The sequence below is a fragment of the Giraffa tippelskirchi genome, chromosome 11 (genome assembly GCF_054371585.1).
Source record: "Giraffa tippelskirchi isolate mGirTip1 chromosome 11, T2T-mGirTip1v1.2.pri, whole genome shotgun sequence".
Classification (NCBI taxonomy): domain Eukaryota; kingdom Metazoa; phylum Chordata; class Mammalia; order Artiodactyla; family Giraffidae; genus Giraffa; species Giraffa tippelskirchi.
Genome location: NC_137285.1, coordinates 30,588,683 through 30,594,682, shown reverse-complemented (window position 1 = coordinate 30,594,682; position 6,000 = coordinate 30,588,683). Strand labels below are relative to the sequence as shown.

The 6,000-nt window shown below is 39.5% G+C and overlaps 1 protein-coding gene across 2 annotated transcripts in view; it reads right to left on the bottom strand.

Moving 5' to 3' along the window:
• Positions 1–698: 698 nt before the first annotated feature.
• TMEM144 (transmembrane protein 144) overlaps positions 699–6,000 on the bottom strand; it is an 87,458-nt gene continuing 82,156 nt past the window's right edge. For both annotated transcript variants that reach the window (XR_014068844.1, XR_014068843.1), the window contains one exon: positions 699–1,281. The gene's annotated coding sequence lies outside the window, so the exon portion shown is untranslated. The remainder of the gene's footprint in view (positions 1,282–6,000) is intronic.

Genomic DNA, 6,000 nt, shown 5'->3' with positions numbered 1-6,000 from the left:
AGCATGCAGCATGCATTTTGATTACAACATATACAAATAAAGTAGGAGAGATATTTCAGTTTACACGATGGGAATGAACACATGAACTTTTTGTGACACTGGATGTCTTCAACATTATTATAGCCTACACTTAAAGAAATAGGACAGGAATATCAGCATCATGTTTAATACTTACACATTAAGTGCTCATCTGTAAGGTATGAGAACTTGTGTAACACAGGTCCCCACTCTCTAGGAATTTACAATCTGGTTGATTAAAAAAAGACAAACTGTCTAGCTTTAGGACAGTTAGAGAATTTGTACATTTTTAACTTGGAACTTCCCCACTTTCTACATTGTTGCTCCTGATACTCTCAATGTTGGTAGAAAATCCTACAAAAGCATAATGATTAACTCCATTACAAATCTGTGAATTCCTACTTTGTCTGTAAATCCTTTTTCCTACTTCTCACAAAAACTGCCTCATATTCCTCCTTCCCACTCCTTCCCCACACATTGGTTCATCACTTAAAAACCAACTCTATTGAAATAAAAACTCTCTCTCTCTCTCTCTCTCTCTCTCTATATATATGTATGTATATGTATATTAATGCACACAACTTGAGTTTGGAGATAAGTGTACACCTATGAAACCATCACCACAATTTATGCCATAAACATATTAATCACCTATTAATCACCTCCAAACTTTAATCCTATTTTATTTATTTTTTATTAATTAATATTCTCTGTGAAAAATTTTTGGGTACATAATCCTTGTTTCCATGATTTCCTGAGACTGGATTTGTTCATTTCCATCCTAATGCCCTGGGTTTGCTCTGTCTCTGTATTTGGTCACCATCAGCTTGGTTCACTTGGGTCATCTTAAGGCATGTGTCCCTTCATTCTGACCCCAATCACCCTTTGTGTTCTTTTCCAGCCTCTGTATCTGTCTTGTAGTTTTGTTGTCTTTCCATGATCTTGGCTCTGTTTGATAAGACTTTTCCTTTTGGTCTTGGATGTGCTTTCCTTGAAAATTTCAGTCTATCCTGGGTAATAACTGCCCACTAACTTGTTTGCACTCCAGTCCTGCCCATCTCTTCAGCTGTCACATTGTGCTCTCCACACACAATTTCCTGCGCATGCAACACATGATCTTTCATCTATTGGCTTCTACCTACATCTCCATCTGTTCTCCAAATGCACCATTTTTTCTGCCATATTGCACTGTTTATTGTCATCCCAGCAAGTCTATATTCTGGCACCACTTGAAAGAGCCAGACATGGTGTGGGCATTCTCATCTGAGGCAAAGGGGGAAACAACAGAAAGGCAAAACAAAATAATGAACAAAGTACATGAAAAGGATTCTTCAACAAAGAAATATGAAAAACCAAACATATAGAGAAAACTGTAAGATACCGATGTAGGCAAGTGATGCTACTGAGAATAAAACATTGATTTCAGTTATCAACTTGATTGCTGCTGTTCAGTCACTAAGTCGTGTCTGACTCTTTGTGACCCCATGAGCTGCAGCCCACCAGGTTTCCCTCTCCTTCGCTATCTCCTGGAGCTGGCTCAAACTCATGTCCATTGAGTCAGTGATCAACCATCCAACCAGTGAGTCAGCCATCCAACCATCTCATCCTCTGTTGTCCCCTTCTCTTGTCCTCAATCTTTCCCAGCACGAGGTCCTTTTCTCATGAGTCGGCTCTTCACATCAGGTGGCCAAAGTATTGGAGCTTCAGCTTCAGCAACAGTCCTTCCAGTGAATATTCAGGGTTGATTTTCTTTTGGATTGACTGGTTTGTATGCTCTACAAAACTTTAAAATGATAAATCCCAGTATCGGTGATCTGTGATAGTTTTAATGGTACCTGGATATTTGTCGAGTAGGTAGGGTAAGACATACAGACACAGAAATGACTGTCATGAAGGAAGAAGTTTCTGCTATACTCATAACCCCCTAGACACAGGAGGCCTGACTTCCACGCAGGGCACAGAGGGAAGCACGTGGGCAAGATGGACAGACAGAGAGGAGCTATGGGGTAGAAGACTTTATTGTGGTTTTCCTGGGAAGGAACAGACAAGGTAAGCAAGCTAAGCAGTTGTGGAGATGGACACTTTGAATAATTTTGGTGGGCTCAGGGCTGCTAGAGTGAATCCTAGTTGTCCAGTAACTGGTCTTGGGGTGATAAGGATGGGGAATGGCATTCCCACACAGCAAGACCCTGATAAAATCAGGCAGAAGGAGATATGACTCAAATTGATTTGTTTTCATATTAAAGACACACTTCCAGGCAACCCTTTAGTCTCTCTAGGAATTAGATAACCTGGAATTAGTGACTCCTCACCACCAACAAGGCCCCAGATGCTAGAACATCAAGAATACAGAAAATAAGAAAATACAGTCAACACAATGAATGTGGATGATCTTGTATACATTACTGTAAACAACTATTTTCTCTCTTGAAGCTAGAAGAGTCTTTCAAGAAAAGTTAGAGGACTTTAACCATCTGATTTCTACAATTACTGTAAAGCTACAGTAATTGAGACAGAGAGGAACTGACATGAGGATAGACAAATAGATTAATGAAACAAAATGGAAAGGCCACAAAGACATCAATTGCTTTTTGAAAAAGTTGCCAGCTCAATTTAATTCAATGGACAAAGAAAGTCTTTTCAACAAATGGGGCTGAAATAGCTGGTAAATATCTGGGGAAAAGGTAAACCTTGACACTCATCTCACACTTCACACAATGCACTCAAAATTAACTTGAGTGAAGCATGAACCTAACTTAAAAACCAAAATTGTAGTTTCTAGAGGAAATGAAAACTTCTACCATTCAAATGAAAACTTTTACAATATCTTCATGGTCTCGGGGTAGGCAAAAATTTCTTAGAGAGGGCAATGAATCCAGTAACTATAATAGAAAGAAAATGAAGAACTTTACTTCATTGAAATAAATCTATAAAGAAAAGTAGCTCAATAACAGCCCAACACAAATGAGCAAAGCTCTTGAACAGACACCTCACTAAAGAGGTTACAGAATGAGTTACCAAGTAAGCAAATTAAGTCCACAATGAATTCCCGTGTTACTCCCCCTAAAATGGCTGAAACTAAGAAAACTGGAAGCACCAAATAATAGTGATGAGGATCTCTCACTTTGGAGATATGTGACTGTTAGTTTGAAACCTTCGGCATCTGCCAGGTGAAATTCAAAGCTGGCCCCTCTACACAGAAGTCAGGGAGAGACTGAAGGAAAAGGCAGAATCCTCCAGATGGGTAGAGAGTAAAGTAACTTTAACAAACAAGGAGACCTACATAAGATGTCGTCTTGGACTCTGTGAGATGAGTAGATCCCTGGAGTCTTTTTTGTTTTTAATTAATTAATTAATTTTGGGGTTCTCTAGTTTCAGGGAGCAGGGGCTACTCTTTGTTGTGGTGCACGAGCTTCTGATTGGGTGGCTTCTCTTATAGAGGAGCAATGGCTCTAGGGCTCACAGGCTTCAGTAGCTGTGACACATGGGCTGTGTAGTTGCAGCTCTTGGGCTCCAGAGCACAGGATCAGTAGTTGTGGCAGGCAGGCTCCATAGCCATGGCACATGGGTTTTGTTGCTTCAAGGCATCTGGAATCGTCCTGGACCAGGGATAGAACCTGTGTCTCCTGCATTGGCAGGTGGATTCTTATCCACTGGACCACTAAGGAAGTCTACCTCGAAGTCTCAAAGTTTATATAGAGGCCTTAACAAGGTTCTTTCATGTATTTGGTCTGGCAATACATTGCTCTCTCAAGGCTGCACCCTTGAAGTGTCTCCTAGTATAGGAACAGTGGGCAGAGCCTATGTTCCAAGGTTGGGAGGGGATGAGGGGTATTGGTCATGTCCTCTCAAAGACCTCCTCCAACAGGTAGTTTTATATAAAATTAAATATAGATTTTTTTTTATGACATTTTACAACCTGGTTATTCTACTCCTAAGTATTAATATTTACCCAAGATATTGAAAGCACATGTCCACAAATACTTGCATAAGAATGTTCAAATCAACATCATACATAATAGTCTAAAACTAGAAACAACCCAAATGTTCATCCACAGGAAGACAGATACTTACACTGTGGTCTACTCACACGATGTATTATGAACAAGCAACAAAAAGAAACAAACTACTGATGTATGTAAAATCATGAGCAAATCTCAAAAATCTTGTGTTCAGCAAGAGAAGCTAAACAAAAAGATAACATAGTGCTTGGAAGTGACACATGTCAATCCTGCCCCTAATCAATTGGTAAAAGCAAAGATGGCTCCATCTGTATCCAACAAGGCAGAGGATGTATAATTATTCTATGGGAGGAGAGTTGAAAATTTGAGAAATAATTCAACTTAACACAGTTAGATTATAGTATGGGAAAAATCTCCATATTACAGAAACTCTTGCTTTGTGTTTTGATTTCTTTTTTGCCATGTTTTAATTTATCTTTTGACTAGGTTTTGGCAATGTAGACTGAAAATACAGTTGTTTTGTTCTTGGTCTTATACTTTAGTGGGATCAATACTCAATGCTGATCCTTTTGCAGTGTGATGGTTGTTTAGTGGTTTAGTCACTTAGTTGTGTCCGGCTCTTGTGACCCTATGGACAGAGGAGCCTGGCAGGCTATAGTCCATGGGATTCTCCAGGCAAGAATACTGGACTGGGTTGCCATTTCCTTCTCCAGGGGATCTTCCCAACCCAGGGATTGAACCTGGCTCTCCTGCATTGTAAGCAGATTCTTTACCAACTGAGCTACAAGAGGTAACTTTTCTCTTCATTACTTGTTTGGCTGAAATTTATCTTCTAGTAGGTTTAAGCAAATTTTGTTTTCTGGGTTCTAAAATATTGAAAAGTATTTTTCAGTGGTCTTTATGCTTGAATGACAGTTTGGCTGTGTATAAAATTCTTGAGTTGTATGTGTATAAATTGGGTTGTCTGTATATAAAATTCTTTGTTTGATGGCTTTGTGAGTGTTATTCTGCTGTCTTCTAATAGTTAATGTTTTTTTCTAAAGAAGTCATAGTCAGAATTCTTACTATAGAAGTCACTAGATCATTTTGCTTAGACACATTTCTCTAATTTAGTTTTAGTACAATTGAAAATGCAGATATTGATAGTGTCTTAGTGTTGCAAGGATTAAATGAGATACTACCTGCAAAACATAAACATAAATGATTATTATTACTATCATAATTTATTTAGTTCAGTTCAGTTCAGTCGTTCAGTCATGTCCGACTCTCTGTGACGCCATGAATCACAGCACGCCAGGCCTCGCTGTCCATCACCAACTCCCAGAGTCTACCCAAACCCATGTCCATCGAGTCAGTGATGCCATCCAACCATCTCATCCTCTGTCGTCCCCTTCTCCTCCTGCCCCCAATCCTACCCAGCATTAGGGTCTTTTCCAATGAGTCAACTCTTTGCATCAGGTGGCCAAAGTATTGGAGTTTCAGCTTCAACATCAGTCCTTCCAATGAACACCCAGGATTGATCTCTTTTAGGATGGATTGATTGGATCTCCTTGCAGTCCAAGAGACTCTCAAGAGTCTTCTCCAACACTACAGTTCAAAAGCATCAATCCTGCGGCGCTCAGCTTTCTTCACCGTCCAACTCTCACATCCATACATGACCACTGGAAAAACCATAGCCTTGACTAGACGGACTTTTGTTGGCAAAGTAATGTCTCTGCTTTTAAGTATGCTATCTAGGTTGGCCATAACCTTCCTTCCAAGGAGTAAGCGTCTTTTAATTTCATGGCTGGAATCACCACCAGCAGTGATCTTGGAGCCCCCAAAAATAAAGTCTGACACTGTTTCCACTGTTTCCCCATCTAACTGGTTCTATTTTCTTGTGGAAATGCTCCTTTCAATCTATGATTTGCTTCTTTTATTTTGGAACATTTCCTTAAGTTATTTTTTTCCCCTAGTTCTCTGGTTTTCTTCTTTGGTAACACTATATATGCAAATGTTGGATCTCCTTCACCTGTTTTCC